Source organism: Cheilinus undulatus, linkage group 6 (assembly GCF_018320785.1).
Source record: "Cheilinus undulatus linkage group 6, ASM1832078v1, whole genome shotgun sequence".
Taxonomy (NCBI): Eukaryota; Metazoa; Chordata; class Actinopteri; order Labriformes; family Labridae; genus Cheilinus; species Cheilinus undulatus.
In genome coordinates, this window is record NC_054870.1 from 36722018 (window position 1) to 36739734 (window position 17717).

Below are 17717 nucleotides of genomic sequence, written 5' to 3' on the forward strand. Positions count from 1 at the left end.
CCGCTTAAGAAGCAGACAGAAAGTAATGCTAAAGTCTCTGCATGATGTAGGCAAGTAAACAAGAGCATCAGAGGAATATGGATCATTACTGTATCTGATTTCTCGTCATCTCTGCTACAGAACCAGTGTCAGGTAAAAATGTTGGCAAGCAGACCAAAACCTCTTTTAATTTCAATTTCTACTGAAAGTATTCAGAATGAATATGATTATTAAAACTGAGCAGGATTTTTTTTTCTTTATTTGAGAACACTGTGGTTACACATTAGCAATATGTAAGAAAAAATAGATTATTTGGTTTATGGGGTTACCAGAACTAGCATAAAATTAAAGCTTCTTTCAGTAGCTTTTACTTTGGTATAACAGCAGTAAAGTTTAACAGAAAGTCTTGATTTTCAATTGTCAAAATCTTGATTTGCGAAAAACTTTATTGCTCAGCCCTAAATGATACCTGTAGTTTCACCACCTGAAACACTGGTCACACAACCTGACCTTTGCAACTTACCTAAAATCAAACAGGCAAATACTTTGGCACATATTATCACTTTAGTTCTTTTTAGAATACAGTGACAGTGTACCTAAAGTGGGTCAAAAATACATGCTTTTAGAAACTAGCAAATACTTCTTTTAAAAAAGTACTTCAAGTTTAAAAAAGCCCCATATTTATTCACATTCATATCAAAAAGTCATATTCTCTTCTTAAGTTTGTATTAAAATAGGTCAATTTTGTAGTGAAAAATGATTCATGCACCTTAAAATACCTCCATCAGCTGTAAGACTGGTATTTTTGTCTGTGTCCTTCAGCTTGTTTTTGTTTTTCAAGGTACTTAAAGGTGACATTGAACAGGACGGGTGTTTACCCGTCGTCTACATACTAATCTGTTTGCATTACCGCTTGTATTCCAATGGTCCCATTATGTATTAGAAAAGCAATTAACAGTTCATTAAACTTCGAAGGTGTTAATACAAGTCATAAGACTAAGCCATCTGTCGGATTCTCTCATAAGCCCGACTTTGATACCATCCACTAAACAACGTTTCTAACCAATTAAGGTTAGACTTGGTAATTTAAATTTGAAAATAGGCCATCTTCTGCTCGTTGTCTAATAATAGGGATACATATGGTGAGGGTTTGGAGTGAGATAATGAGAGAGATAGCCGCCGTAATTTGTCTTGTAAATATTAGGGAGGGAGGCAGATTGAGGCCTCAGGACTTAACATATGTCTGCATTCAACCTCCATATGATGTTTCTGCACAGATAAGGTGGATTAAAAGAAAAACAGTGTAAGGAATAGTACAAATCTCAGCCAGAGTCTCCGAGCTTAATATCATACTAAGAAGCCAAGACACTGAATGAAACGATGTATACACCTACTCATTTGCTATTTGTTGACTAGATAAATGTTGCGTTTTGTCTCATCTGTGAACACAACAAATGAACGGGGTGAACATGATTCAATTCATCATGTTTCTTGAGGATTTAGTGAGATTTGCTCTCATTAGTGGCTCATCTGTCAGGGAGACACTCTGATCCTAGAGAGAGAGAGAAGGGAAAAAAATGCCTCTTCTCACTTAATTGGGAGCCGCACATGCAGTGAAAGAGACACAGCAGCTATGTCAACCTTTTACATCCCAAATTTATCTTCCAAAATCAATCCGTCACCATCCTAATTGGCCTCTGGGTTTATGATTGCTGTGCCGGCTCGCTCTAGGAGGATCTGAAGCTAAATGGAGTCATAAGCTTTACAGATAAAATGTTGAAATATGTGATGCTTTGCAATCATCTGTTTGTGTAAATCTTTAAGTAAGAGATAGGGATCAGATGGATGTGTCCAGGGGAGACGGCTTTAACATGTCCGGCCTTGAGCCTCTAAAGCAGTGCCTGTTTGAGTTATTATCATTATGTCATTAGTTACTCACATAGTCTGCCAACTGCTTTATATTCTAAAGAAATAAGGGAGGATCCATCTCACATCAAGTTAAAATAAAAAAGGTAGCATTCAATGTAGGCTGAATGAGTATCGACATATTATTCAAGGTGCTGGCACCAGAATGGCTCTCATTAGTCTTTTGTGAGTCGGTAATGGCAGATCAGCTCTTAGGGCCACAGAATTGACAGGCTGTGCTCCCCTTCAGCAGATATCTGAGAGCTTTTTATTGGCTTCCCCTCCAAACACCCTCCCACTAATGCTGCCCGATGGCCTGGTTAACCTTGGTGATGCTTCCTGAAGCTGGAGAGGTATCACACAGAGTTCATTCAATCATTAGCGGCGCAGAGGTGTTCAATTATTGCATGCTCAGGAGTTTTATTGATACAAGTATGTGGGTTAATGCGGACCTGGGTGGTTTCTTCCCTTAAAATAATCACTTTAAGATTCTGTATCATGAAAGCGGGAGAGTTTCTGAGTCTTTTTCAAGTGCTTCTTAGAGAAAACTTTCCCTCTCCGACTTAATGAACAGGTGTCTACATAACACAGCCCACCCCACAGATGGCAGCGTAATTAGCAGTCATTATGGTGGTCTTCAAGAAGGCCGGGATGTGTGCGGCCGCACAGAGCGCCTAACCTCTTCACCCCCTGACAGGGCGCACGGGGGGCCGCTGACACGTGTTGTTCTCCAGGAGAAGCCAAAGGTGGGGTTCCCCTTTCATGAGGTGTCATCCTGATGTGCTGGAAAGCCCGAGACATGTGTTCAAGGATCAGAATGTCAAGGGCCTCTCTGTGGTCAAAGCCCTGTAAGAACAATGAGCAGAAAAGTCCAGTGGCTTAACAGGAGGCATTTGTTTTGTTTGGAGGATTATAAAGAGTTTTTATTGAAGGGAACACTTCACTTATTGTGGCTCCCTGTTGACTTGTGCTTAGCGGAAGTTATCATTAAAAAGCACTGAGCAAAACAAAAGTGGGCAGATAAGGGGCACTTTTGTACATCATCACTTGGCCAATCATCTTTTTCTATTCAAAGCATCAATGTGTTGAATACCTTTCAAAGCCAGGCTTAGATTGTTCTAGAGCAGACTCAAGCTTGTAGTCTGATTTTGTTTTCCCTGATTTAGAGTGTTTTATTTTCTAAAAATATCGTTGTTGTACTGACTGGTCTTAGACTTGTTTTTTATGTCGTTAGGTATATTCTTTGTTGAGTTTTATGTGATATAAAACATCCATCTAGGAGTCTGTGATGCAGCTTAGCTTGTAAACGCCCATTAACATAGCTTGAAAGACTACAAGTGCTCTAGTGCAGTGGTTCTCAACGGGTGTGTCAGAACCCAAAAGTGGGTCACGGGGCTGTTACAAGTGGGTCGTGAGAAAGTGCCTGGCAAAAAAAAAATGTGGCGTAAACTCCATGATACAGAAGCCCTAAGAGGACATATGACATTTTATTTCACTCCAGTTTGCTGTGATAACAAGTAAACTTTGGTTTTATCTCATTATCTTGATATGAGAGCCAGGTTTCTCATTAATGTTGGTGAATTTCTTTTAAAGATCTCAGGAAAATAAGCAACATTGACGTAACCACAGAAAACTGAGTAGAATAAAATGCATGTTCTAAAAAGGTTTCTGTAGTGAAGCACTTTCAAACTTGTCTGTTTTGCCCCAATTCTTTGTTCAGTCAGATGTTTTGTTCTACCAAAGGTCCAAAATTCAATGTTTTTCATGAAATAAATTTGACATTTATGGAAGTTTGGGTTGCATATTTTCATTGAGGTGGAGATGACTCCTAAGTCGAGACTACTTGAAAACCACTTTTGCCGTCCCCTTAACATGGAGTACTCTCCAGACTGATGTGAAACAGTCAGAACTCATTTCACTTGGATCCTGTTGTTCCATCTAAAATGATAGACAACCCAAGACCGTGGAACAGTGCCTTTGTTTTTTAAATTGTTAATGTGATCTCAAATCTCTGCACCTTAATTGTCTGTTTTTAATTTATTGTTTGTCTTTGATTTGTGTTATTTATTATGATGTGTGCTAATGACCTCTTGGCCAGGTCCTTGTGACAGAGATCTTAATCTCAGCAGTTCTCTTCAGGTTAAATAAAGGTTAAATTTAAAAAAGGAGATCTGTGGCATTTATTCAGCTCAAAAAAAGTTCAACTTTTTTAAAATTACCACTTAAAATTAGCACAATAAAAGTATAAAAAATTGAGGCCATTAATTACTATTAAAAAGGTTGCTGTTACCATTTGTATTATTGTTTAATTTTTTTATTTTCATACATCTAGAAATGCTTCTAATAAAACGTTAACGTCCTTATATCTACAATAACAAGAAGATAATCATAATTAAAGAAGTAATAAATATGATAAAAACTCTTTAAAGTGAGTATAAATATTATTATGCTCATTCTCATTACTATTATTATTATTGTCACTGTGTTTTTATTTCTTTTTTCTTCATTATAAAACTTAATTTTTAGTTTTTTCTGTTATTTTTAGTTTTATTGTTTTGTTAGTTTAAATTAATTTTATTATTTCTGGAAATTTCATTTTACCATATTCCTTCATTTTATGTAGACACTGATTCCTATCTTTATTTTTGTTTTCATATTTTTGAAAATTTCATCATTTTGTTATTATTCTAAACAGTATGTTTTTATCTCATTTTAATGCATCTTTTTGTTAACTTAATTTGCATCTTAATTTCTTCATTAAATACATCATTTAAACTTCTTTTTTTTTTTTTTTTTTTACTTTAAGTGATGTGACTGATGGGGAAGCCAGGCTATGCTTTTGGGTTTTTTTTTTTTCTCCCTTGGTTGTTTTCAGATTTATATTTGTCTTTTTCCTTAAAAGTAAAAAAAATTCCCATTTCAAAGTTTTCCACTTTGCCTACATTGTATCTGTGCATTGTGAGCAGCAGACATATGCTTGTGCGACCTCAGGCTGATCTGACCTTTAAAACAACACAGCTTCCTCCTGCTGAACTGAAGGTGGATACGGATGTGGTTTGTGGGGTCATTCCCTGTTCATGTCAGCGTTCATGCCCGACTAACCCTCCCTTGTTGGACCACTGGTGGGGGGTGAGCGCAGGCTGCTGTCATGTGTGTGTATTTGGAGGGAGGGGGGTTACCAACAGGCTTGTAATTTCCCCTCACTTAGAAATGAATTCCATCTAATCTCATTCCAGCATGTCAAATAGCGACGCGACACGCTGTTTTATACTGTAACATTTGGTTATACTGAAGCAGCTGAGTGCGTCTCGCTCCAACCCGACACCCTCTGGATATTAAAACACTGGATAATATTTCATTGAGATTGGATGTGGCTCAAACACAGAGTGTTAGCGAGCCCCCTGACAAACACTTACACCAAGTTTGAGTCTTACATTTCTGCACTAAACTTGGCTGGCAACCATGATTTACTATAACCTGCTCACATTAAAAATCAAGGTTGAACTTATAGGAGGAGAAAATGACCTCTGGCTGGTTTTGACCATAACACTTTCCTATTTCTAGTATCAAAGACGAACAATCAATCCATTCAACTGGTTAACGTATATACAGCACACATCAATATATACTAGTAATAAACTTTACATTTATCACGTCAATGACGCAAAATCCTTTTTATAAAGATAACTCCATAGTCTGGTGTGGTATTATTATTTAGTTAATGGAAACAGTAAAAGAAGCTTTTCCAGTCTAACTGTGGCCACCTTAGTGACCTTCACAAAAGTTTTAAAACAGAGAGCTGATGGCAAAATTAAATCATGGAAGTTTTCAAATATTACTCTCTCGCCCACAAGATAATGCTAGTTAAAATCTTTACTTTTATGTCATGTTTATTATGGTTATCATTTGAAACTGCTGTAGTCACCTGAACACACAACAGAATAAGCTTACGTAACCTCTTAACCAAACATAAATTAGTACATCATTTAAAATTACATACATCTTAAGTTATGTTTGGATGACTAAACATCTACCGAAGCCCTAAGTGGACATGTATCCATGCTTTATATCTAACTGTTTTTCACATTATGATGGCTAGACTGTTGAGGGAGTGTCGTTTGTAAGACTGTAACAGCCCAAAAAGCTTCGAATATATGAATTTCTCAAATAGTTTCTAAGGAAGCCCAAATTTGAACACAACTGCACAATTTATTTTAGTTTTTTTACCCATGAAAACAAGTACATTTTTGTTGGTGTGTCATTTGTAAGAATGACAACTACCTCTATGGAGGCCCAAAGCAGACATGCATGCATACATTTTTTTTATTTTACTCTGTAAAAACTCTGCAAAATTTCCTGGGAGAGGATCCCTAAAACCCCAAATATGGCATAATCTTATGTGATTATTTAACTTCATTGCACTTTGAACAATATATTTTCTTTAGAGAATCTGTTATTACTAATTAAAAAAAACAGTAGTTAATTTAAGGGGCCCAGCTTCTTTTCTAATTGTCTAGTACTATTGAAAGAAGAATCAATAGAGTACTCAATTACAAAATGGATCGATTACTGCAGCCCTAATCAGAACATTTTATTTTATTTCATTTTTTTTTTCCTGTAATACTCAGAACATTTTGGTTTGGATTGCCAACCGTAAGAATGCAACTTATCCAAAGTCATAAAGATTTAAGTAGGCTATGTATTTCTCAAATATTTCCTATGGAAGCCCAAAGCAGACCTGCATCCATAAATTTAGTTTCATTGTTTTCAATTATAATCAGATAATTTTGGTTGAAGTGTAATTTTTTAAGACAACAACTTGTCGATCTTCATAAAACATCAAGTAGGATGTGTTTTTCTCAAATATTCTCTATGGAAGCCCAAAGCAGACACACATTCAAGCTTTTCATTATAATTCATTTCCAATAATAATGAATAAACTGTGGTTGTTATCTCTAAATCTCAACCTATTCATGCCATTATCTTTAGAGAGCAACACTAGCTTTTCCTTGATAATGAGTTAATTTTTGTTTGTTTTGTTTGGTTATTTCCATTAATCTTGGATATTTTACTTAGTTTCTTAACAGTTTGATAAATTAAGCCTTTATAATGGGAAACCCAGCCTTTTTTATATAAAGATAGCGACAAAAGATTGACCAGAACCTGATGAAAAAAACTGTTATGACTCATTTGGCCAAGATGTACACATACTTGTCGACAGTTAGGCTTCCTGTATGTGACAATTATCCCTCTTATTCTTTTTTTTAGCCCGGTTGTTAAGAGGTGTTAAGATTCTGAGATTATTTGCAGTTACAGTTTATTCCTTGAAAGTCATAATCATGCAGCTTCAGAGGAATGTAAGAAGTTCAGCTTCATTGCTACCTTCCCATCAGCGAGTCATTATTACAATATTGCTGCTCTTAAGTAGCTCCCTGACTGGCTGGCCAGCTCGGAAATTCACACTAAACCACTTTCAAGCCTGTACAAAATGTCCAGTTGGCTCATTGCTTTTAGTGATAAAAAGAATGAATCCACAAAAAGGAGAACATTGACAACTGCTAATGAAAAGTTGATTGTCTACATAAAGTCTACATAAAGTTGTGGCATTTTAAATGAAATCTCGTGTGTCTTTTTGCCAGCTGTATCAGTTCAAGCCTGTTATATTAGAAGGATGAACTGCTAATTATTCTGTCTGGAAAATGTAAGCGAAGGTTATGCTAACATACTGTATAATGGGCATATTTGTTTATAACTTACAAAAATATAGCACTTGTCCTCATAATTTTAAAGAAATTACAGTTGGAAATTGCCTCCATGTGTACCATATTAAATTCGACTCACATCTTATGTGGAAGTGAACCCATTTTCTCCAAACAAAGCCATTAGGACAATGCTGTTGAATTAAAATTCATCTGTAAACAATCCCTAAATGTATCAGTTAATCATATTTGATGGCAGCTCCTTTAGGACAGTGCTCATTTAGTTTGTGTCCATCACGACAGTTGCGAGCATAATTGCAGCTAAAACCCTCTTATATGATTACATGCTGTTGATTATTGCGGATTAAAATTAAAATTGTAAAACAACTGGAGCATTTCAAGCTATCAGTCTTCCAAATGATATAGCATGGAGTCCCAAAACACACACAAACACACACTGTGGACAGCCACTTCAATAAATTCATTTGTCTCGTGTTAAGCTCATTTCCAGCAGATGAGGAAATGAAGTGTTTTTTTCTTCTTTCTTTTCATCTTTCGATAGGATTTAGGAAGCATGTAAGTGAGGTTGTCTTTGTTATTTACACCGCGGCCCGGGCCCCTAAGTTTATCCTGCCTCATACGGAGCCAGCTTAAGGGGCGGTGAGCTGTGGGAACAATGCCTCTCAGAGGAAACAAAATGACTCCTGTGTTTCATCTGTTGTTATGGTAAAAAGTGGTGGCTCTAAATGACCACTTCTATGCATATGTGGATTGGTGTTTGCCTTTGCTCTGGCAGGGAGCCAATGGCTGATCCCTCTGGTCTCCATATGGCAGCATTGTGGTGAAAAAGCTGGACAATCGACCCCTCCCTGGGGTAAAGGTCTCGCTGCTGGAGGAGAAACTGTTGGTTTCACTTTTTATAAAACCCCCCGTAGGTGACCGGACAGCCTGCAGGCAAATACACATTAAAGCCTCACATAACACACATCCATGAGAAAAATACAGGTTGTTTAAAATGCTGTATGTTACTCACAAATGATTTGGATGAAAAGGTGGAAAAGAGCGGAAAGATGGTGCAAAACAGAGCCACAGATTTATGAAATCCATAATAAAAGAATTCAATATACACAGGATTATTGTCTCTCAGGCATCTTTATATAAATCTATCTTTGTGTATTAATCCACTGAAAGAGAGATTTGAGGTAAACTCAATCAGTTCATAAGCCCAGAGCCCTGATCTGAGTTCTCCTTTTCCTCTGATGCACATCTAAATAAACATCTTATCATCACAACACCTCCGTCTTCATATAATAAATCACTCTGTTTCATTTGTTCAACAGTTAATAGGATAAAAAAAGGAACTACAAGTGAGTGAGGCCCCTAGTGGAAATACCCACAGGCTCTAATAGCTCACTTGACTAATTTGGAATGAATTTTAAAAAGTTCATTACTATATGTAAATGCATATCCACGTCCAAATCTGCCAGATCTGCAAATATGCAGATGATGCAGCGACATACATTGTGTTGTTTTATTTTAATGAACAATGCTTTCCCCCACAGACGGATAATGTGATTACACGTTGCTCCTCCTCGCCGGTTGGGTTTATCTCAGTTTGCTGAAGTTATCGTGTCCTCCCTGTCACTCGGCTCCGTTTGCATGGCTGTCACATCGTCCAGCCTTTAATGGAGAAATTAATTACCACTGGTGTCATCTCTCACGACACAGGAGTCAATTTGATCATGTTAACCAAATGAAAGGACCACTTGATATACCCATCTTTTGTAATCACGCTTTGATGGAGAGGATTAAAATGCATTTAGGCTATTTAACAGTATTCATTAGACAACTGCCATTATGTGATATGAACTATTAATTGATTAAAGAGGTCATATTTTCACTCTTTAACCTTGATAAAAATGCTGGAATTGAGATGTCAAATACATTGAATATATAATCCAAAGACAGAAGGGGCTCATAATTCAGTATATAAACCAAAGAAGACTATACTCTTTGTTTGTAAGATTGGATTTTATTAAATAAAATCCTGTAACAAACAAGAATTCAGAGCTATTATACGCTTTTGAACAAGGACAAAAAACTACATTTACATGTCTGAATGGCAGCAGTTTCAGTTGTTTGAATGAATGAATGAATAAATTAATTCATGAATGAATAAAGTATTTTTCTTGGGTATTTCCCGTTTACAGTATGTTTCTTACACTTCAATACTATAAAAGTAATCATTCTTTTTATTTTACAGTATTTTGTTTTCAGTTTTGTGATTAAATCTGTGGTTCAAAACCATCAAACTTAAACGTGACTTTTATCCATAAACTTTTCTAATGGTTTACTTTGAATAACTATTTATTTCTTACTTGTAAGTGAAGTCCCTCTTTTCTTCTTCTCCTACAACCCCTCAGACTGATATGTAGACTCTATGCATAGGCTTAACCCCAAAGATTAGAAACTCTTGAAAAATTATGATAAGTACAAAAAAGTAGAATAATAAGATGTTTACACACTGATGGATAAGGGCCAAAATCTAATATCAATCATTGTTGATACTGTAAATGGAGGGATTTCACTTGATACTAGTGGTGGGAGGTAAACAAGTATTAGTACTATCACGGGTTAATTTCTCCCATGAAATGGATTTTTTCAGAACTGTTATCACCAGTTTAAACCCAAGTGTTATGTTGAAGTGCACATACGAGGCATAAACAATGCCTCTGATAGTGCAGGAGAGTGATATTTGACAGACAGCAGCTTGGTCTGAATGCAGTCAGCAGCAAGTTTCTTTCTGACTCTTAAGAGCAGCCAGAGAGACAAAAGCCACTTGTTTGTGCCCATGTGATTAATGTGAAGCACTGTGGTTCTCTCCTCCACTAGTTTGATATCTGTAATAACAGCAACATGAAGCGAGTGAGCGCCTCTGTCAGCCCGTCTGGGGCTTTAACACAAGCTGGGCTCAAGATGGTTCATCTTGAGCCCAGCACAACAGCAACTTGCATCACAACCATCACTGCCAAAATAACATATTAATTTTGATTAATTAATCACACAAAAATAATGCACTAAAAAAATGTCCCACAACGTAATCACTCTGACGTCAAACGTCAACGAATTACGACCATATGTACAAATAAGTTTGAAGAGTTCCTCACAAGTCTTTTTCTTAGATCATCCCTTACCCTTCAATTTTGAAGTAAGTTTTAAGGACTGAAGTTTTAGATCCATACCACATTTATATGAATACTGGCATATCAGATGTTGGCAAATCACAATATTGGGCATCCCTAATGCCATGTTCAGGAGAGTGAAAACAGTGAGAGAATTAAAACAAAAATCAATACAAAGAGGTAGCCTCTTTTTTGGAAGGCTGTTTAACAGTCTCATGGCATGTGGAAAGAAGCTGTTACACATTCTGTCTTTATTATTTTTATTATTAAAGTGCAGGGGGCCTTATACCAGAGTCTGCTTGGGGCCTCACTTTGGCCAGGGGCTGCCGTGTGTATGGTTTTGCTGAATAGATGGTGAGTGTGATGGCCTTGTTTTGCACCATTTTGATGCAATGATCCTCATCCTGGCTTTCCTCAGCTTAACTGGCATCAGCTCCATTGTGAAAGGAACTTCTTTCTGCTTTTGTTTTTGGGAGGGAAAGTTGCAAAAGACATGTATAAAACACAAGAAAGAGCACAAAAGGCATAGAAACTGTTACTACATTTGCAGGGTGCTTTTACATATTCACTTTGCTATAATTCATTTTTGCAGTACTGTATGATATTACTGTTTATACACGTGATATGTACAACTGTAAGTACAACTCATCACTTTCTATACATGTGTATTGTCAACAGCTGGTTAAATAAAGGTTAAATAGAAATCAAATAAAATGAATTTTCAAACAAAAAGTTTTGGTACTTTTCCTTAAGGAAAGGATCTAAGTGGTTCTTTCACTGCTGTTTGCAGCTCTAATGTAACTTGTTAACCTACCACTGACTCACTAAAATGGGAATCCCCTGCCTGCCTCTTGAAAACACCCCCCCCCTCACAGACCAGAGCTGTCAAAGGACCCCTTTGTTTGTTCCATCATTCATTTCTTTTGCTTCCAAAGTTCACTCCTAAGCCTACCCTGGACTCTCCTTACTAGAACCATCTGAATGTTGCTTTGTCACTCCACGCTGATTCTTCACAGAGCTCAGGCCAAGCTTAACTAATCACTCATAAACACTGCTGAGTGGACGGCCACCGCGCACGGCAAAACAAATCACTCGCCATGAACATCCTAATTGGCCCCAAGGTCAGAGGCGAGGAAGGGTTTGAAGTGAAGTTTGCAACGCTGTGACTGAAGCGGAAAAATGTATCCATTTCTTGTATTTCTTATTTTAAAACAAACTTGCGCACCCACGAAGGAACACATGGACTATCCTGCTGTATGCTCCTAAATGCTCCCCTCAATGCTCTCCACCTCTGTGCGGGTTTGTGAATTGTTAAAGAGTAACAAAGCTGTTTTGTGCCCGGCAGATAAAAGACCTGTGTACCGCGAGGTCGGCCACTCCATAAATATGTTGGCTCTTCTTATTACAAGCTGTGTCCATGACAAAGGACAAACAGCTGGGGAGAGAAATGCTACATGGCAGGAATGGACAAGGGCCATTTTCAGCCTGGCTGGTCAGACACCAGCCCCTGAGCTGTCCCCGCCAAGGCTGTTTACTTGACCCACAGGAGAGAGAGAGAGAGAAAGTTGACACAGTAAGCCTCTAAGCTCTCCGCCCTCCATCTTATACACACAATCTCTCACTTTCTCTCTCTCTCTTTTTCTACCTCTGATGACAAAGATTAAGCCTCCCAACAATTTCCCCAATGCTGAGGAAGGGTCATCAATTACCCGTGATACTCTTCATTACCTTCCACCTGTTCATCCAACACCTCCCGTCAACGTTCTGCCTGACTATACGACATCTGACGCATCATAAAGGAGAGTTTAAAACAACCTGCAGAAGAACAGACACATACCTGCTTAGCTGTCAGCTCTATACAGGAAAAGCAGAAGTAAACACAGGGTAACAAGGTTCAATTTAATCTGAACTATTGGCATGATCATTATTTGACTTTTCATTCACTTTTTTGCATCTTTTTTAAACTTCTGCTTAGTTTTGATAAATTTTAAATCTTATTTGGAAATTTTGTTTAGTTTATGTCATTTTGAAACACCTATACTTCAGTCTACATCATTTTGCCTTTGAGCCTGCGTCAGTGAAGGCTAAAGACATTTTTTCAGTGGGTTGTCTATCTTTCTGTCTTCTACGGGCTTTGAATACGTTTCTTCAATATTTGCACAAATGTCATCTCTGACTCAGTGATGAACTGATTAGATTTTAGGAGTAAAAGGTCAGAGTCATTAGGGCTCATGTTCATCCCTTGCATGTAGAGCAGAAATAGGTAATTTTGGCTCCAACTGCCAAGGTCTATGCTAGGATTCATTCATCCTGACAAATAATACATTGGTCAAGATGAATGAATCAAAGAATCTTTCATCACATGTACATGAGTACTGTGCAGAACTTTTAGGCAAGTTTGGGCCAAGAAATTACGCTAAATAAAGCTGAGTAATGGCAAGTACGCCTGAGGGCACCATCAGGCAGGAAGGAGGATTGACACAACCCAAATCGTGCTATAAATATCCTTGCATATCATTAAATAATCTGTTGAAAAAATGTTAAAAACTGTAAACAATGTTTTGACAAATATAGTTTATAAATATACTTCTTTAAGTTAATGTCAGGTTTTGTGTAAAAATGGCTTTATTTGACCTAACTTACGTATTTAAATACTCTCCAAATGTGTGTACACCGCTGCTATCTTAATACACACAGCAACTTTGCCTCCTACAGTTTCTTTTTGCAAGTGCCTGATCTTATTTCAGTATTATTTGGAAGTACATTTCATGCATAGTGCATTTTACCATTTGAAATGTGTCACTTAATATTCAGTGGTTAGGCTAACCCAGCTAATCTGCGTGAGGAGAGATGTGGGATCTTAATGATATCAAATTTATAGAGTGCAGAATAATATTCAAAGTATAACCTGCATAACAACTGTTAAAAATAACAGAGAGGTTTATGTTTAACATTAGACGTTTCTCATGTATTAACAGGAGGATGCTCGGTTTTCTCTCTTCCTCTGTCTGATCAGCTGCAGATACGTACAGGTGGCCTATGCAACCTCAGTGCATCATGGGAGAGTTAGAGGAGATATTTTGCAAGTTTATTAGTTATGGACAGCTTGCCACAGATCTAAAAAATGTTGAAGTATTTATACATAGAGAGGGAAAAAATACTTCAGTGAATGTTGGTTAACAGTATGGACTGGACAAATGAAGGAAATGTCACCTGCAGAACACAATGTACACAACATTGTTTTTTTGTATGACCTTTAGGGATGAAAATTCACTGTGAATTTTAATTGCTTTAGCCATGCAGCACCATTACGTTTTCCTTCAGAAATGTCTGTAAATTTGAGTACAATACAGACTCCTCTTATCCTGTGTGAATGCACCTGAACACTGACGTCAGATAATTCATAAATTGTCAGAGGTCCAGAGGTAATTTTAGTCCCAAACAACAGTACTCAAGTCCACACCTTTAGGGTGGAGTAAGGGGTGGATGTGGCAAAAGAAATGCCACTGAGCTTGACCATGGCTGCTGAGCACCACACATGTATGTTGACGTGCCAAGCTTGACTCTGACTCTTTAGGGCCAAAGACAAGTATTTCAGATTTATTCTTTCTTAAGCTGTAAGAAATTCTGGCACACCCACTCATTGAGTTCCTGGAGACAATTACTCAGCGTAGCGGACAACAGTCATGTGAGGACACTGAAATGTAAAGCTGCGTGTCGTCTGCACATGTATGGAATGATATTTTATGATATTCTAAAATCTGAGCAAGCAGCAGCATGTAGATATTAAGAAGAATGGGCCCTAGAACTGACCCTTGGGGAACTCTACAAGTCATCTCTTTTCACTTTGATTCGAAATTACCAACAGACACAAAGTGGTTTCTGTCTTTAAGGCATGATTGGAACCAATTTAGCATGGTGCCAAGTAGTTATGGTTGTGTCTTTGCTGGCTTTTGTGGAAAATTTCCATGTGACTTTTTAGTGGTTACCACCTATGACTTTACAAGTTGCATTACACTTCATAAAAAAATACTGATGCTGATGCTGACTACAACAAACTTCATGTCTTGAACATTCTGTAGATAATATTCTCTAATAACAAATCCCATTCTGCATGCTTTAAACAGTCATACATATGACTCTCTGTGATCATAATTATCAATATTACTCTGGAAAGTGTAAATAAAAGCCTTTTCTGCATTTGCTGTAACTGCATTTGTCAGACACCTACCCTACACCTGTGGAAACAGGCCCTAAAAATAGGAAATTTAAGCCTGATGGTTTTAAATGCTTGCGTAGGTCACATAGGGTAATCTAAACCAATTCAAAACCAGCAAAAATCCCTCATATAGAGGGCTTACGGGAATTGTAAATTATTTAAAAAAAAAACACAATCCTAATATAACTACATTATAACCCATTTTGCCTATGCACTGCTTAGAGAGCAGTACCTCACTGATGGACACTTTACCGTAGCAATGCAACCGCAGTCCACCAGTTAGAGGACACCCTGCACATGCCCAGAAGTCTTTAATTATACAGAAAGTTTCAATTTAAACCTCCTTTTATTTGAGAGATCATAGCAATCATATTCTATCGTGGAGGCATGGCATGATAGAGAGAACTGCACATTTAAGATCAGAGAACATTACTTTTTGGGGTAAATTGTAATTTTACACTGCTAATCACATCATATTCATTTTTTTACCAAATGCACTGGGCTTTAAGGGTTTTCTTTTTGAATTAGATTATTCCTGATATGTGGATCAGTCATAGTTGAGGAACCTGATTATGTCTGATAAAGAAGATTGGTTTCTGAAAGAGAAGAAATAAATTGGACGGGTGTGATGTGCATTCAGAGGAGAGCAAATGCAAAACAGTATTTATTGAGCTAGAGTCATGCAAAAAGGAACATGATCCAATGAATGATGAGGAGAGTAAATAATGTTACGTTTATATGGGCCTACAGGTGCTCTAAACTAACTCTAACTCTGTTTTACTGGTATTCAAATTAAAACTGTAACCAGATGAATGTTCAGCCATTAAGCCATGCTATTTACTCCCAATTGTCCCGGGGACAATTAAAATTTAAGCAAGAGTTTCAGTTAAACACACAGTTGCCTCTCTTTATACATCAGCTAAATAAGCAAATGGATGTCTGATTCAGACTATTCATGCATGTTTTAAATTACTGTAAAAATCAAGACTTTGACAAAAAGATGGTCCTTAACTGCTTTCTTTCTATGAACCCCCGCTGGAGGCATCATCTGCCTGAAAATGATGTTTCACCCCCCCATTTTTGTTATATATTGAGGTAAAGTGCAGGATTTCTTATCTGTGCTGACCCTCTGTGCTCACTGTGTGTCACAGCTAGAATGATGATGTGGATATCTTTGCTCATTTGATTGTGGCTGAAGGCTTTCTCATTTTGTTTCACGTCCTGCTCATCAGAGCGCTGCTCTTTAACTCTGCTTCCACTTCTCTCCCCACTGATAATTAATATTTAAACAGTGTTTACTCACATTAACATTCTTACATGTTAAATTATTTTTCAATTACTCTGGAGTTTAGTTTCGTAATTAAATTACCCTGTTAACTGTGAGGTTAGAAGTGTGTTTTACATAAAAATAGTTGTAAAATGTATCTTAACAACTCACTTTGTTTATTACAGTACACAACTTTCTGTCAAAGCCTTTGACTTTTCAATACCATGTTTTAAAACGATCAATAGTATTGAAGTGTCCTCTTCAATATTGAAAACTCCTACACAAGAAAAATACTTAGAAAGGAATTAATCAGTCAGAACTTGGGAGAAAGCTCCTGGACTACACTGCTGGCACCATTTTTAACAGCTTTTCTCCCTCATGATGTCCAGACATACACTTTTCAAAAATGTGACTGTGAGAGCTCATACAGTAGAGTAAAGTAGGGTGCAACTGCATACATACAGTAAGGAAAGGGATGAGAAACAGAAGCTTCAATTTAAGGGTCGACTACTACATGTTTTTCAGGGCTACCAATAGGGTTGTCCCGATCCGATCTTTTAATATTGAATATCGGCCGATACAGAGTCCCGATCCGATACTCATAATGACCTAGATTACAGTTTCAATTGTTACTACTAGATATCTCAAACTTATTCCATTTAACTCAGTAGAGCCAATATTGTAGTAAAAAACATAAAATTACATTTCTGCTCAGAATGGTGTAATAGCTCTTTCACTTTAATTATCTGCCAAAAAATAAATTTACATATTCAGTTAGTGCAGTGTTTACTATTCAATCAGACAATCAAAATCCACTTAAAGTGGTCAGCTGAATGACCATAGCAGTCAAAAAGTGAACTCAAGTAACCACAGATTCACTTAGAGGTGGTGTAACAGAGTCAATACTCACAATAACAAAGGAATTCAATAAATGAATTTTAAATATTAGAATACCACTTAAAAGTTCACTTGACTCTATTAGTCACAACAAAAAACTGAACTAAAAACTGAATTAAAAACATCCCAACTCCACTTTATAGTGGTGTAAACAGTTTAACTTGAATAGGCTCAAAAACAGATGAATCATACAGATTTAAAACAACAATCCTTATTAAAATGTAGCAGCTTATTCTGAGATGTAAACCAAAACACTGGAATAAAACCCAAATACAAGGCACTCTTGTAATTACAGTGCAATTTCTAAAGTGCAACCAGAGCTTCTACATCACTCCCCCTCCCCTCACTTTTTTTCTCAGAGACTCAGCAGTGACATCAAACATCTGAGCTCTTAATGTCTGTAGTGAAGCTAACGGCAGTGAAGTTGCTTTTCTCTAGTATGCTGTCACGTACTTTGTTGTACAGCTCCAGTAAAGCAGTGTAATGTAGAGATGGTAGGGCATAGCGTGGGTCCAAATTCTCCACCATGGAGACGGGCTGGTTGACCAAAGTGATGAATTTGAACACTT

At 37.2% G+C, this 17717-nt stretch overlaps 1 long non-coding RNA gene across 1 annotated transcript in view; it reads right to left on the minus strand.

Moving 5' to 3' along the window:
* Positions 1 to 351: 351 nt before the first annotated feature.
* The window catches only part of LOC121511330, an 83421-nt gene continuing 66055 nt past the window's right edge, over positions 352 to 17717 (minus strand). The window contains exon 4 of the long non-coding RNA XR_005992035.1: positions 352 to 2730. This is a non-coding gene — a long non-coding RNA (uncharacterized LOC121511330). The remainder of the gene's footprint in view (positions 2731 to 17717) is intronic.